This window comes from Rhinolophus sinicus, linkage group LG03 (genome assembly GCF_036562045.2).
Source record: "Rhinolophus sinicus isolate RSC01 linkage group LG03, ASM3656204v1, whole genome shotgun sequence".
NCBI lineage: Eukaryota > Metazoa > Chordata > Mammalia > Chiroptera > Rhinolophidae > Rhinolophus > Rhinolophus sinicus.
In genome coordinates, this window is record NC_133753.1 from 184,128,001 (window position 1) to 184,145,927 (window position 17,927).

Below are 17,927 nucleotides of genomic sequence, written 5' to 3' on the forward strand. Positions count from 1 at the left end.
ACAACTAGGAAAAGAAATAATATTTACTTCCAACATATATATATGTGTATGTATATATATATATATATATATATATATATATATATATATATATATTTGTTTATTTATAAATCATATGCATGGCATAACAAATCAATCAATGTCATTAAATCAATGTCATAAATTTTAAATCATATAAAATATAATCTAAAATGATGAAATAATAAAAATAGAAGTGAGTGTCATAATAGTTTCTCTCAATTGAAAAATGCTGTGACATAGATTCAGGAGATTCTGGAGGGAAGTTGGGAACCCTAATGCCCACGAACATGAAAAGAGAGCAAATCTTGTTGTTTGTGGTCAACATGGAGAAGCTCAATTTAGAACAATTTTTATTATTTTGGGGATAAGATGCACAGTATATTAACCCGATGAGATCAAAGATTGATCTCTAAGAATAAAAGTGTGAAGTGCTGTAATAGTATTGCTTTAATCCCCTTCAATCTTTTTTCTTAGTGTATGATTCATGTCATATAGCTATCCATTCAAAAGGTGAAAGTGTTAATCTCTTCATAAGTTTTACAGTGAGCTACAAGGATGTCCTCTGATGACTGAGTGAAATGAAACAGAAAAACCCTAAGTCAGGGTTAATATGTGTTCTCATTAGAATGCATGAATCTCTTCCCCACTGTAGGCTTTGCTTCTGGCTATACACGTAGGATATACTTTTTCTAATGCACTTGTAGGATATTTTCTAAGTGGATATTTTTTTGAAAGATCGCATTCTGGTGAATCACTATGTGGTAAAGTGCTATTTGTTTTGGTCAGTCTGGATTCTGTCTATGAAATAATACTTCCTTATTTTTATACTGAAGAAACAAAATTGTTACATTGGATCTTTACTTTCAAAGTGTTGCAATGGCTGTATTATCATTCATGTAGATATACAATTTGTGCAGATGAATGTACATTATTTTTATTTTTAAAATCTATCTAGCACCCAGGATAAGTCTGTAATATAAACTCAGAGTATAGATGAATGTCAAGTTGTATATCCTATAAGATGTTAAATGTCCAATGAAATATAACTAAGCGGTACCTACATACATTCTAAGTCACAAGAGGGATGCCTTTTTAGCACTGTATCTTAGATTCAGTGTAAACTGCGAAATGACAAGTGAGTTTTGAAAAGCAATTAGGGAAAAGTGAGTTGGGACAGCTCTCAGGAAAGAGTGATTGGTGTGAATTCAGTAGAATTTTACATCATACAAGCACTGCTTACATCATGAAGGGGGATGAGGCTGGTGAGGTTTGAAATAAAAAGAGTTAGGCAAATACAGACAAGACCGTTGACAACATGAAGGTCACTGTTTAGTATTAGCTGCTAAGCTAAAAATACCTTTCCATTGAATTAAGCATTATTTATCAAAAACCTGTTTTGTTCTGGCAATTTGGATATGGCAATACATAAAACATGATGCTTTCTTCAAGGGATTTACACTGCAATACTAGGTACAGAAAAGTGATCTGCTCATTTTCCTAGAATAGATTAAGTGCTGTGAGAGATGCATATAAACAATGTTACAGGATGACATTAGAGAGGCCCCCATCTATCTTGGTAAAGGTAGCAGATAACTGAGCCCTGGAAGCCGAGTGGAAGCTTGTTAAAGAAAGAGCAGGGAAGAGCATCTTCTGGCCCTGGGAGTACAGTGTATAAAGGCTGAGAGTCAGGAGAAACTGGACAAAAGTACAAATAGGAGAGTGGTACGCAAGGTGGGGCTGATCATGGGGAGCAACACGTGAATTCTTATGTGTTTGATGAAAATTGGCAACAATTGATAAGATGTATGCGCCATGAAGATGCATCTTATAGCTTATGAAGACTAGATTGTAGGGCATAAGACAAGGTCCATGCAGATACAAGACTCAGTTTATCGTTGATAGGTTTCATCAGATTTCTTTCTTTTCCTTTGAACATTTTGCAGGATTATATTTAAGTAGCTAGCTGAGAAGAATAAAACAAACAAACAAAAAATGAACTATGTAGAGAAAGCAAAAAAAGAAACAACATCTGGCTCTTAGTCTTTGGTTTTTCGCCTTATTATTAATATTTGAATACATTTCAGCTTTGTAGCTGCTATTTATTCTGGGGATTTGAAGTTGCTAATTATACCACTAGTGTCGATGTTTTGTGTTCCATTTGAGGAATTAAAGTCTGAACTAAACTATTAATTTTATTTACTGACAAATCCAGATTGTAAAACTTGGCAGGGCCAAGGCTAACAAGAGCTCTCAGGAGATGCCCCCCATCATTGAACTTGCCTGTGGGTCCAAAGCCCTAGCAGTTAGACACCTACCATCCTCACAAAGAACAAAGGATTTCTCAGGTAGGTTTTCCATGAAGGGAAAAAAAAAAAAATGGTGGCGTCTATTGTTTGTAGTGTTGGCATTGTTTGTTTAAGAATATGTGTGCTTAGTGTGGGATAATGAAAATTGGTAATATGTCAATATCTTAATTTAATCATGCCTGATGCCTTTGTCCCCCAGAGTTCTAGGTGTGGTAAAAGCAGAAAAACAGATACAAATAGAACAGCTTCCATTAAAGCTTTGTAGTCCTAAATTTTATTTGTAAGTACTAGTAAACGTTCATGAATCACTTTGTATAATACTTTCCCTATAACTTTCCATTGAAAGGCTTAGAAACAGTGAAAGAAGCCTTTTCTAAGAAATATCTAGTATCAAAGATTATCACTACTGTCCAGATTATGGACCGGAAATATCATCTTCCACTAAAAACTAAACAAGAAACACAATAACAGCCCTCCCCATAAAAACAAAGGATTTTATGTGTGGGACAGGATATGAACAAGAAGAGTCTGGACCATTTTGATTACCAGTTAGTACAGAAGTTAAAACAGCCATGAGGGTTTATCAAGAAGATTCAGGAGGAAACTTGAGACAGAATTCATTAGAAGAAGATGGAAATTTTGTGCAATGAACCAACCCTGAGACAGGTCCTCTTGGAGATCTGAACAGTGTGCTACTATAGCTGACAAAGTAACCAACTGTGGTTTATCCTAAGAATATGAAATTAGTTTAACATTTAAAAGTATATAATAAATTTCACTGTATTAACAGAAGAAAGAAAAAAAAAAACATATTATTTCTCCAAAATAAGCCTTAAAAATGTTTTTACAACAAGGTTAATGATTTATTAACTGATTAATACTTTTTTTGTTTTTCAGTTTTCTGCTCTAATTTTTAGTTCAGCAAAAATGTCAATTCTTTAAGTAAAAGCATTATGCATAATAAATGTGTAACTATACTCTTTCTAAATAATATTATCAAGTAGAAACAATAAATATGCCAAAATATAAATTTAAAAAACAAACAAACTTCTGTGGGTACATGTTAATTAATCCAGTTGGAAAGCAAAGTCTATTTTTGACTAATTATATTTCTCTGTAAAAAACAACAATTTAAATAGGTCTCTCCTAGAAAAGAGATAAAGCATTTGTATTGGCACAACAAAAGGAGCACTAGATTTCATCTAAAGCTCAGTGCAGATATATGAAAATGTCAATTGAATCCTTAAGAAAATAATGAGAAACACTTTTAGGCTCAAAAAACTGTTAACAGAAAAATCAACCAAAAACAAACCCCACAATTTTTATGTAGCAGGAATTGGGAAAACCTGCCACCACCTAAAACTGTTTTATAGTGAGAATAAAAATGCAAAGGTAATTCTGAGATATCCAGTTAAAATAAAGGCCACATGGAACATAGTTAACTGGATTGGAAACAAAGACAAGATATCTCTTTTGGTGAATAATATGGACTAAAGACCCAAAGAGAGAGGTTCTTTTTAGATGGTGTCTTAATACTGCTTATTTTTTTAAGTTATTTTTTTGTGTGTCTGGGAAAAACACATAACATGAGACCTACCCTGTTAACGAATTCTAAGTGTACAGTACAGCATTGTTAATTATTAACAGCAGAACTCTAGAACGTATTCATCTTGCATAACTGAAATTTATACCCATGGCCCTGCAACTCTCTGTTTCCCCCTCTCCCAAGCCCCTGACAATCACCATTCTAATTTTCAAGTGTGATGATTTTAGATACATCATGTAAGTGGAATTATGCAGTATCAGTCTGTAACTGTCTTATTTCACTTAGCATACTATCCTCAACATCCATCCATGTTTTAGTATGTGACAGAAATTCTTTCTCTTTTATGACTGAATAACATTCCATTGTATGTGTATAGCACATTTTATTTATCCATTCATTCATCAGTGTACATTTAAGTTGTATTCACCACTTGGCTATTGTGAATAATGCTGCAATGAACATGGGAGTGCAGGTATCTCTTTGAGATTCTGATTTCAATTATTTTGTATAAACACAGAGAAGTGGCATTGTTGGATCATATAGTAGTTCTAGTTTTAATTTTTGAGGAATCTCCATACTGTTTTCCATAGTGGCTGCAACAATTTGCATTTCCAATAGTACACAAGGGTCCAATTTCTCCACATCTTTGGCAGTCCCTTTGCCTTTTTTATTTTTTTATTTTTATTTTATAAGGCTATGCTAATAGGTGTGATGTAACATCTCATGGTTTCTATTTGCTCTTCCCTGATGATTAGTGATGTGGAGCATGTTTTCATATACCCTTGGGTCATTTTTATATCTACTTTGGACAAATGTTCATGCAAGTCTTTTGCCCATTTTTTACTCAGAATATTTGATTTCTGTTATGTAGTTGTAGGGTAATTTTGCTTAACTTTGAACAGCATTTAACAATTTTACAAGTGACAAGGTTTGTTTAGCATGCAGGAAACACAGTACAAGATGTTGGAATGTTATATTAAATTTAATAGTGAAATACAATTTAAAATCAGCATGTTAATGATAAGCTAATAGTGTTTTAAAACATTAAACTTACTAAAGTAATGATTAATTAAGGATAATCCCATCTATGTGTCCATTAACCCACAAAGGATGTCATTTGAGTTATATTTCCTTTCAAAATTGTCTCTCATTTTGATGAAGTGAATAATGGTATCGTAAAGGAAAAACAATTTGTCATCTATCATCTACATAAATGTCAGAAAATATAATTTTTGTAAATAATAGGAAAAATAAATAAAAACTAATAGTTTCTTACTCTAAAGGTATATGGGTTTTAACTATGAAAGATTCACCTATGCTTTATTTCTGCCTTAGAGATATTTTATAGGAAAAAGTTTTAAATATTTCTTATAAAATCATGTAGCCTCATGATAGACGAACCCTAGACACTATATATATGATATATATGTCATATATATCATATATATATATATATTATTCATATATATGATATATATGGTATATATATATGATATATACATATAAATGATACATACATATATATTATATACATATATACGTGTCTGTGTATGTATGTGTGTGTGTATATAAATATATAGTGCAAAAAATGTATACACATTTTAAGAAAGGAAAAAACTATTGAAATTGTAATGCTCAATATATTCTGATAAAAAAGGATGAATACAAGTCATGTTTGACTTCACAATTACAAAAGGTGCTCAAAGTGGTTACCATCAGCATCCAGACACTTCTGATTATGGCAAATTACTGCTTGAGTAACATTGACTTGTATACATTTTTTTGGCACTCTCGGTATAGATAGATAGATAGATAGATAGATAGATAGATAGATAGATAGATAGATAGATAGATAGACAGATAGATAGATAAATATAGGGATAGGAATAGATATAGATCCATTATTTTCCCACCGATTTCAATATGCATTCATCTGATTCTAGTTTTCAGTGTTTTCTATACCTGTGTTAATATCAAGGTGGTTTAATTTTTGTGGTTTTATAATATTTTTGTTAACTCCTAGTGCAAGCCTTTTTGAACTATTTTTGCCAAGATTTCATGGGCTATTTATAACAACATGCTTATTCCAAGTGAAATTTATTTAATTGGTAGTTCCAAAAATTATATCTTAGTATGATTTCTATTACAATTTGTTAAAATATATTAATTAGAGAGAACATACATATGTTTTGTTTTAGGATTTCCACAGAGGTACATGAAATATGCTTCTATTTTATTTTCATTAGCAGAGGTTTTGTTGTTTTTATTATTTTGTTCATATAGTTCCTACACCTTTCTTTTTAGATTAATCCTATAAACCTACAATAAATATATCTTTTTCCTTTTGGTTGCTATTATAAATAAGCTTATTTTCAACCCATTTTATATTCTGTTGTAATTACCAGTTGTACCTGTTTTAGGAAATGTACTCAAATCTCTCAAATCTGTATCAGTTTCTTTTCCTTTTTTTTCAGAAGCTTTATTATTGTTTGTTTTGGAGAGAGTGACCCTGAGATTCTATGATGTTACTACTTGAAAGTAATAGTTTTATTTTAACATCTTAAAGCATTTTATGAAAACTTATTTCCTTGACTTGGCAATATGCTGGTTTAAACTAAAAAAAAAATTGCATCCTAAATGTTAAATAAATGTCTTTATTGCATTTATTCTTTCCGTCCTTTTATAAGTGATGTAGTTACTTTTGTAAGATTAAAAGGAAGTTTTCTTACATTATGAGGTGAAGTGACATTACCTCTGCTCCTATCCTTTTAATTCTTCTCCTTCTCTTAACTTGCCAGTTCCTTGGGGGAGGTGGGGAAGCTATCAAATAGTTCACAGAACCAAAAACAAATTGGTTTTCAAAGTAGATGTGATATAATACATCAAGCACACCTTCATCAGAGGGGATTAGACATTCAGAAGGCAGATGTACATCTGCCACCCAGGACTGGCCCACTATGCCATGTGATAGCAACAGGAATGTTTCACAAATACAGAATCATGAGTGAGATGGGAAGAGATTAGATGTGCACTGAGGAGAAGACTAGATTTAGCGGTCTCCACCTTTCACTGGATTTGAAAAGTAAAAGCAACACCGCTGCCTTGTTTTAGGTCTGTAGAATGTGGAAACCTTTATTCATTAATTAAGAAAGCTCAGTTACCAACCTCAGGATGATAAAGAGACCATTCAGAGTTCAAACTCTGTTGGACAAAACCCCACAGGGATTGATTTCCATACTGCCCATCTGGAATTTGCTTTCATTCATCCACTTCACTACCCTCATCATTTGTAATTCCCAAGACCATGATAATACTTTTTTGCCAGAGACAAAATTTTCCAAGGTCCCAGTCCATGAATGCTTACTTGAAAAAAAAAATTGGACTTAAAGGTAAGATTTATACTTAAGGACATAGAGGAAATGGTGAATCTCATTCAAGGTTGGTCACCCTTCTCGGTGGATTCCAGGACTCAGTAGGGAACTTCAGAAGCACTGCTGTAGCCAAATCTTTCTTGCATGACTGGCAGTGCGGCAGGACTGTAGATATCAGACATGTTTGTCGTTTCCTATGGTTCTACAGGAAAAAGAAGCTTTGAGGTCACGCTGGACTGTCGTCCCTTGTCACGCATGTTTTGCATTGCTGGAATATAGGGCTCAAATGGAATGGCCTTCTTTCTGTTACTCATGATGAAGAAGATTCCCAAGAACGCTATGAGACACCCCAATGCCTGCGTGCAGATGTCTTCCCCATGAAATCCAGGTGAAATATTGCCGCTGCCGCTGTAACAACAGCTGTGGATAGAACGCAGCCCTCGCTGGTAATCGCAGTCCTGGATCTGTGAGGCTAGACTTAGAAACTATTTCTTGCTTAGCCGTCAGTCATCCCTGCTTCTGGTACCTGAAGTTGCCGTCCTGGTCCTCTGACCAATTTGCTGGTTTATTATAAAGGATACAACTCAGGAATGGCCAAATGAAGTAGCTGCGTAAGATAAGGTACGGGTGAAGGGTCAGAAGCTGCCAGGCCCTGTCTCCACCTTCCCAGCACCTTGAGGTCTGACCAACCTGGAAGCTCTTACCGCAGCTTTTAAATTTGACTTGAAAGCTCTCTGGTGATATGCACTAAATATTTATTTAGTTTGTCAATAATTTAATGTTTAGTGCTCCTTGGCCTTATGCCTTCCTCTTCTTATCTACAGTGATTAAGTCATTTTTATTCACTTTATAGGTGGTAGCTGACAGAAATTTGCATTTTCCACAATTTCCAATTATCTATTATTAGGTCTAGTCTCATTTTCTACTTTATATCTAATATCTATTCCTCCCATATATTTATTTTTTCTATAAAACAGTAACTTTTCAGTTTATATAGATTTTAATTTTTAAAATGACATATAAGAACATTCAATATTATTGTTTGAATAACCACATGTAGTGACGCACTGTGTAATGGATTGGTCAAGTAACTCTAAGTACTAAGATAAGCACATTCTAGAATCTCAGTAGGTTCACCAAATAAAAATGTCATTTCTTGCTCACGTTACAGTTCAGTGCAGGTCAGTCGTGGAAGGTGTCAGGAGATCACTGCTCTATGCAATGACTCAGGAGTTACACTCCTTCCATCTGAAGTCTTTGCTGTGTTTTTGGGCACCATTTCTCGTAGTAGGAAACTGACTGATGGGAAAGGATAGAAGGGAAAAGGCACACCTGACTTTAACTCCTTTGACCTTAAACTAACCCATGTGGTTTCTGCAAACATTCCTGTAGTGAGAATACTTCACATATCATTGCCTAGATAAAGGCAGTTAGAAAGTGTTTCTAGTTATGTCCTAGCAAGCAGAAGAAAATACTTATGTCTATAAGAACTATCTCTCCATCATGCACTGCTACATGTTATAATAATATTTGTGTCCATGTTAGTCTCTTGGCCAATAGGCTACTTGACTTGATTGATCTAAGTAGGTGAGAAGAAAAAAGGAATAGATGGCCTTTTAGGTAAGTGAAGTATTTATGCAAATGTGCTTTATATGAACAATATTGTATTAGTCCTAACGATGAAATTAACATATAAATCACCACACAGTACATGTGGGAAAGTATAATGAATGCATCTATATGTTGCATGGTGGGTAAAAATATTCTAATATTAGGATTTTTTTTAATTATAGTAAAAATTCATCACTCAGTATAATGTCTGTAATTATCAGCACTAATTTGCTCTTCTACTTTATATATTTTTTTACATTTGTTTTAAATTTTGATTTTGTACTAATATGTGTTCAATTGCTACTTCAAGACAACTAGTTGAGAAAATAAATTTTCTGATCAGTAAATAAATACAATTTAGCTATTGGAAAGAACCGTACTTAGTAATGTTAGCCAACGCCATAAACACCAAAATATTTAATGGTTCAAAGAGCTTTGTTTCTGTGGCCCATAATGTTCAAAACACTTTTGCTGGACTATGTGTCACTGTCCTCCTAGTGGTGATTCAAAAATTAAGCATCTTTTTATCCTGGGGATCTGCCATATTCATCACATGGCTTGACATACATGATGTGTATACATGAAGCTGACAGAAGGTAACGTATTAAGGTAATTAATGCGGGAAGGGTTGATGGCCAAAGTCTGAAAGTTGTGTGCATATTTTCTGTTCATTCAAGATTGACTATAGTAGTCGCATGGCTGTATTTAATGTCAACTATGGGTAATATATTGCACAATGTGTCATTGAAGAAAATAAAACAGGCTTTTGTGAGCATCTAGCAATCTCTCCCACCAGATTTTTAAACCATCTATCCTTACATTAAAATTTGTGTCTATAAATGGATAGATTCAAATAATTGAATATAAATTATATAATAAAACAGTATCAAAAATAATAGAAGAAACAAAAGAAGATACAGATTATCTATGATGGAATAACAAACAGCAGATTTCTAACCTAGAACAATAAATGGCAGAGATTGATAGAATTATATTATCAAAGATAATAAGGTAAATATTTCCAACATGGCATCTAAAGACAACTAAACTAACATTTTAAAGGTGAAACAAAGGTATCTGTGATATATCAAAAAATGAAAAACAAAGATAATTTATGCCCCCCAGACCCTCAGAAAAAAAGACTAAACATGTACTGCATCAAAAAAAAATTCAAGAAAAAAATGTGAGCAAATTATTTAGTAAATCTAAATTATAATTAACTGGAGAAGTAGTTGAATAAGTGATGCATGTATTTTAACACTATATTAGTCTTGTGATTTTTCAATTTAAGGAGAAATTATGATAAATGTAAGTTATACCAATCCTAATATGTAAAAGAATTCTCCACATACAATTTGATTTGACACTGACTATATTCTTTATGCCCTCTTGCACACACAGTGTTTCTTCCTAGTCAATAAATAATAATTGAGAAAGGTGAGGGACTGTAGAAGTATATTGCTTATTGTATGCAGTATGTGATATATTCTATACCTATATTTTGAAAATGTTGACTGTGAATTTCATATTCAAACATATTTGTGATAGTTTAAGAGTGTAGGTATATTTATACTCTAGTATTATTATACCAAAACAGGCAAGATATTGCAAATGAACAACTCACATTATCCACTGGATAGCTATCCCTCAAATAACTTCTTCAGACTCCCAAATATATAGTATGCTACAGAAAAGAAAAATGAAATCTTGACAGTTTATGCTGAAGTATGTCAATCATGTAAAATTTACAAAATCCTCTATGACAAAGTAAAATAAAATAATTCCACTTAAATAATATCGTTTAATGGATGATTTACCTGTCTTGGCATTCATCTTGGATCAAAGAAAGCCTAAAACTAAATCCCAATAGCTGTGCTTTCTGTATATTAAAATGATAGATATCTTATGGCCTTTATCAGCCACCATAGACTTGGCAATTTACATTTAAATGATCAAAAGCATCATCTGGGGTTCTAAGGCCATATACACATGTCAGCAAGGAAAAATCAGGCTATGTCTTCAACACTTTATTTGTAAATCTTCTTAGATAAATATCCAAGTTCATTTTTTTACAAGTTTTGCTTGCCACCCAACAGTAAAACCCAATTCAGACAAGTTTTCTGCCACTTTATAATAAGGGTCTGCTTTCCTTCAATTCCAAGAACCATCTTTTAATTGATACCAACATGCTGTTCATGGTGGTATATACGTTCTCTAAGATAATAGAAGCATTCTTCACCATGCTCCCCACAATGCATGAGTCCTCACTAACATCGCCTTTAGCATCCATATTTCTACCAATTGACTCTTCAAAACTATCTAGGCTCTGCCTACGAAATGCCTCAAAGTCCATCCAGTCTTTACCCATTGCTCAAACTACAAAGTCACTGCCACATTTATAGTTGCTCATTACAGCAGCACCCCACACATTAAGTACCAAACTCTATCAGTTTCCTAGAGCTGCTATACCAAAGTGCCACAATCAGGGTGGCTTAACATAAAAGAAATTTATGACTGTGATTCCCCAAAAATAAGACCTACCCAGACAATCAGCTCTAATGAATCTTTTGGAGAAAAAATATAAGACCTGGTCTTACAGTAAAATAAGTAATATAATATATTAATATAATATAATATAATATAATATAATATAATATAATATAATATAATAAATATAATACCAGGTCTTATATAAATTTTTTCTCCAAAAGATGCATTAGAGCTGATTGTCTGGCTACGTCTTATTCTTGGAGAAACACGGTACTTCACAGTTCTGGAGACTATATGTCCAACATTAAGGTGTCAGAACTTCCTCTAGGGAAGAATCTGCCTCAACAAGCTTCTGGTGGTCGCAGACATTCCTTTGTCTGTGGCAGCACAACTGCCGTCTCTGCCTCCATCTTCAAATTGTCTCTCTGTGTGTCTTTTTGTGTACTTCATTCTTCTTATAGGGACACTACTCAAGTTTATTTCATGTCAATGTCAAGCTCCTTAACTAATAACATCTGCAAAGGACCTATTTCCAAATAAGGTCACACTCTGAGGTTCTGGATTGACATTTTTTTTTTGGGGGTGGGTGGAGAGGCACTATTTAATCTATTACAAAATTATAAGAATATATTAAAAAATAACCTATGAAATTACTTTTCCAAAATGCTATATTATGTTTAAAGTAACATTGTTCATGTCCATCCTCATTCATTCGTTTAAATTCCCTTGAATGAGCTTGGCTGGTTTTATTCTAATCCATCTTAAATCTGGTCCACATGCAACGTTCTTTTCCATCTTGTTTTTTTCTTACAGAATAGATTTATTTTCTTCGTAACACTAAATGTTAAGATCTGACTCTTCATAGAGAAAGTACAAATTCAAGAGGGTAGGGGTAGTAGATGGGGGAGGGGGATTATCACTGTGTGAGGGATATAAATGACAAATGTTTAACTATTACATTGTTTTGTACACCTGAAACTAACAATAAAAAAAAGTTAAAAAAAAAAAAGAGTGCAGCCCCAAACCACCTCTTTATGTTGGTAAAGCAGGCACTCACTTTCCTGAGCAACTAAACTGTGCAAAGGAACACAAATGCCATTGCTTCAAGCCATTGACCTCCAGTGAGATGCCAAGAGTTCTTTGGGCTTGAAAACAAAGACATTAATAATTTGTATAAGACATGAGCTGCCTGTGCACTGATTGTTTTGTATCCTCTTTTACTCTTCTGGTCTTAGGTAATTCAGGAAATGACCACATTTAATTTTCTCAGATCTTGAGGAAAAGGGCAAATCCTGGATCATTATTCCAATGATCATAAAGAAGCCAAGGACCTCTTAACATTCTTAGTTGCTTTCAATAAGATGGAACATAGATGAAAAAATTAATGGTGATTAAAGTGATTGAATTGTATGATGGCATGCTTTTCATGACTATGAGAAATGCTAAAATTTGCAATTAGAATTGCTCTGTAAAAGAATATTATTATCACTCAAGGGATGCAGGCATTGGGCAAGTTTCAGCTGTTCTGCTGAGTTTCAATTATATTGACATCTATCTTTAATGTGAGATCATAGCCCTAAAACATAAATTCAGGTCTTAAAAATTCAGATTAATTTAAAATATGTTTTATTTTCCAATACTGCTGAAGTATATGCAAAATTTGGCATCTTTTCATTTACTGTTTTATATATTCATTATTAGAAAAATGCTCCTATAAAAATATGTTCCTATAATGAACACCTAATTTTCCATAATTTCCAAATCATTATTCTCATTACAGGGTGATTTAGATTTGTTGATGTCCCATGGGAGAGTAGAAATAATATAGGAAGCTATTTATTATTTTTTTATTACCTATCAGATAGGTACTAACTTTCAATTTCTATTCTCATTAAGATTCTTTATTTATTTTAATCAGGTTTTCAACATGTTCCTAGAAGTCATGCACTTTGAAGCTGTCTGAAATCATAAGTCATATTCTTCACCTCATTTATCTTGGAATTCCTCTACTTTATTGAATTTATTATCATGTGATATAAATGTACAGAGTTAAACATCCCAACATATTCAAGCAAAATAAAAGTAAATAAAATGAGACCAATGCTTGCCAAAATTAGCATAAGTATGACAAAAATATGTGTATACTTCCAAAGATTTTTGGCACATAATGCTTATTAATTATAAAGGGGAAAGCATAACTTTACAGACAAGAAACCTGTCACTCATCAACTTAACCAAGCATGCAAAGTCAATATGACTAATAATTACTCCTATTGATGGCATCTATCTGCTGGGATGATGTATAAAAAAGGATACACTATTATTTCTGTTGTGCTCTTACTAAAAATATAAAACACAACGGAAGAAAACATAAGCTAACCTTTCATTAAAGGACATTCTACACAATAACTGGCCAATACTCTTCAAAAGTTTTCAGGGTATATAAAGCAAAGAAAGAAACAATGTGGAACTGTGTTGGAAGACACTAGGGAGATATGGCAAGTAAGTGCTTTATTTGATTGATCCTGAATCAGATTCTGGACTAGAAAAAGGAAATCTGTGGGACAAATTAATTTGATTAAGATTGCTATAGTTGTTATTAATGTTGTATTAATGTAATTATAGGTGTTTATAGTTGGCTATATAACATGAAGTTTTAAAGAAACTGAATGAAGGATATGTGGAAATTCTCTGAATAATTTTGTGACTTGTTGTACATCTGAATTTATTTCAAAATGAAAACTTAAAAATTAATAAGCATTAAAGACATGAAAGCTAATGACAAACATCAGACTATTTAAATACAACTGGAGATACTGTTTAAATACTACTGCAGTACAGACAAAATTGCCTTACTTTTTCATTGCTAAAACCATTATTTTAAAACATAAAACCAGTTATTCATCTTCCATGAGAGATTATGACACTGACAATAAAGTAATGAGTATTAGCCCAATAATTTAAGAAATTTGAATTGCAATATATGTGTAATTATAAATATGTATATTATACATACACATATGTATATGTGCATATGTGTATATATCTATTAAATGTATAAAGAGAGAGCAATTGAAGATTGAAAAAGATCTAGCTCTACTGAATGAGATTCTGGTGCAAGTAAAAGAATTTTTGATGACAGGTTTGGAGAAAATCAAGATTCAGTTAGAAAAAAGGCAATAAAGGAATAAAGATGTAGTGACAAACCTATAGCAGCAAGGTCTGCTAAAATGACTATGACCACTATTCAAAATAAAAATGAAAAGCTTCCAGGTATATATGACTCCTCTCAGAGATGAAGAGGCAACCTTAGCATACAAATCCACCTGCAAAAGACTATCAGGTAATAAGAAAGTGGCAGGACAGTTTGGCTAGTGTAAGTAGACAACATCACACTCTGAGGCTGACTCTGAAAGTGACCCAGATGTTCCAGAACTGGAATTAGAAATAAACAAATAAAGGTGAGATTACAAAGACTGACCAAAGCTACAACATGGGAAAAAGATAAACTAATTTGCACACTTTCTAAATGAAGATATAAAAGAGGAGGGAAGATGATGGAAGAAGCTTACTTGCTAAAGTATATTTTTAAATTATGTTCAATTATTTGCTTTTTAAACAAAATCTCTCTCTCTCTCTCTCTCTCTCTCTCTCTCTCTCTCTCCCCCCCCCCATCCATCCCTCCCTCCCATTCTGTGCCCACCATTGCAGTCAAGTAAGTTGATAAATCTAATATATTTTTATATGAAAGGTAAGAAAAGAACTAAACTACAGTAAATCTCAAAGAATTAAGTTTATTTCTGGAAGATACTCAAACAAGACACAGTAATTTTTTCCTCTAAAAGAGGAAAAACATTTTCTGTAAAGCTGTGCTTGAGGTTTTTTTCATACTTAGAATTAAGAGATACCCACATTTGTATGCTGTTTATGTATTTTGCTTGCCTTCACCTGAAGGAATCCCATAACAATTTGGCTTTTAATAATATAAATAAATATCTTGCAAGTAATTACGTTTTTAGTGATTTAGGAAGTTTAAACACACTCAACTTGAAAATATTGGAAGGTCAGTCTTTTAAAGAAACTAATTTAATTAGTTACTTAAATTACAAAGAACATAGACTTTGAACTGATAAAAAGTAATCTGGCCAAAGTTTTACCTTTTTCCTTCTCTTTCAATTTCTGTTTTTTTCTTTAAACTCTATTATAAAAGGTAACTGGAAATATGTTTGAAAAATTTATATATTTGTGCATATATTTTGTCAAATAACTATCTGTGCAACTCAAATTATCTTTAATTTTAAACTTTCTTCTTATACCAAGATTCATAGGCTATTACCTGACCTAAATAAGGTTTATATGTATTTTCCTCTAAGTCAATGGAGATTTAGCGTTTTAAATTTAAGTTCTATTGCCTGAAGTGAAGTTATAAACCCCTGAACTTAATTTTCTTTTAAAGAAAATACTCTCAATAGAATTTGTATTTGTCAATCAAATCTACCTCTTTTTCTTCCTTTGTCCTTGAAATAACTTTCTTCTCTAAACATCTACATTGTTATATGAGCGAAAATACACCGTGACTATGCAAAACTTCATTTTTTATGTTATAGGTGGAAAAGCAGAAGAACATGCAATGTTATAATTCATTTTATTATAAGGCATATAATCGGATATGTATTCTTTAAAGAATTTCTTTACACTGTTTTCAAAATTTGTAATTATAGTAGAATAATAAAATGAAAATCTAGTATATAAATGTTAAAACTATAACTTCTTATAATGCATAAAATAATAATTTTAAAACAATTGTGCTTCAGCACTGTTTGCTCCTTAATTTAATGGCCAGAGTCATCCACAGTTAATAATTTGCTACATAAAAGTTCTATATTTTTTCATATATAACTAAATCTGTCTATATAAACCTATAATTATGCACCCACACACACACACCACACAATTAGACTAATGTAATCATGCTCTTCATGTGGTTCTGAAGCTTTTTCTCCCATTGAACAGTACATAATAATTGCATTTCAGATCACTAAACACACATGCACCTAATTCTTTGAATTATTGTTTTTTATGTAATGAATGTATTTAACTTTTTGTTATTTCCATATAATATACAGTTGATCCTTGAAGAACACAGAGGTTAGGGGTGCCCACCATGCAGACCAGACAAAAAAATTGAGTATAATTATTGACCCCCCATCCCCCAAACTTCACTACTACTGCTGACTAGAAACCTTACAGGTAACATAAACAGTTGATTAATACATATTTTGTACATTATGTGTATTATGGACTATATTCTTACAATGAAGTAACATAGAGAAAAGGAATGGTTAAGCTAGAAAAAAGAAAAAAACTCATTAGAAAGATAAAATGCATTTATAGTATTCACTGAAAAAAAAATCAATTTGTAAGTGGACCCGCATAGTTCAAAACCATGTTGTTCAAGGGTCAACTGTGTATATAAAATATGTTACGTGAGAGAATGCTTATTTAGGTTAGAAGTGCTTATTTAATATTAATTGATACTATGAGATTCTACTCTGAAACATTTCTAACCCCCTCCCCCAGTATGAGTGTGGCTGGTTTTCATCAATGTCATCCAAATCTAGAAGTTACCGGACTTTATAATGTTTGCTGATCTGATAGAACAGTGTTGTCTGCTTTTGTTTTAACTTACACTTCTCAGATTATGGTAAACTTGAGCATCTTTGTTGTAAGTTTATTTGCCAGTTGCCTTTCTTCTTTGGTAAAATAACTTTTCATGACACATGTTTGGATTTTTTTTTTTTACTAATTCATATTAGTCTTTATATATTCAGTTTCATTAATATTGTCTTCAAAATTATTATCAATATTTCCTTCCATTCTTTAGTATTTTATTTTGAAAAAATAAGATTTCATTATATAGTAGTTTATTTAAAAAAAGTTTTAAAATGTTCTGTGTTACCAAAATATCAACTCTATTGCCCACTATCCTCATCAAACACACAAACAAAAGCATTCTTAGTTTTTGAAAATGACTTTGGGATGTAGTCTTCCTTTTTGTTTTAAAATGACATCTCTCTTTTATAAGAAGTACATGGATAAAGTTAGAAGACACAAAAAGGCCAAAATATGTCCATGCTCACAGTAGCATTTGGTTAGAGGCAACCAATTGTACCCTCAAAATCTCTGCACGTACATAACCATGTAATGTACACATAGTCTCTGATCTAACAAATATATTTTAAAATATACATTCTATATAAACAACTAAAAATTAGGTGTATCTAGAATACATCAAAATTTTGTTTATAACTGTAAACACTTGGAAAAAACTAAAATGAGTGCAAGTCTTGTGGATTTATTTGTTTTCAAGGTAAATATCAAAATACACAAGTCAAATTGAAATCAACACCTATGTGTTCTCACTGAGGACGATAATAAACCAAACAAGGTTCTTAAGCACCCCTTCTCCTAGGCTGGGGATTCTTGTGGAGTATTGTTTCTTGATAATATTTTTACATCTATCCTTTCAGCATTATTAATTTTACCAATCTGTTTGTCCAATACCATTTCCTTTATGTCATG

At 32.3% G+C, this 17,927-nt stretch overlaps 1 pseudogene; it reads right to left on the minus strand.

The window, feature by feature from the left end:
- Nucleotides 1-7,306: 7,306 nt before the first annotated feature.
- Nucleotides 7,307-17,927, minus strand: part of LOC141570792 (NIPA-like protein 3) — an 88,876-nt pseudogene continuing 78,255 nt past the window's right edge.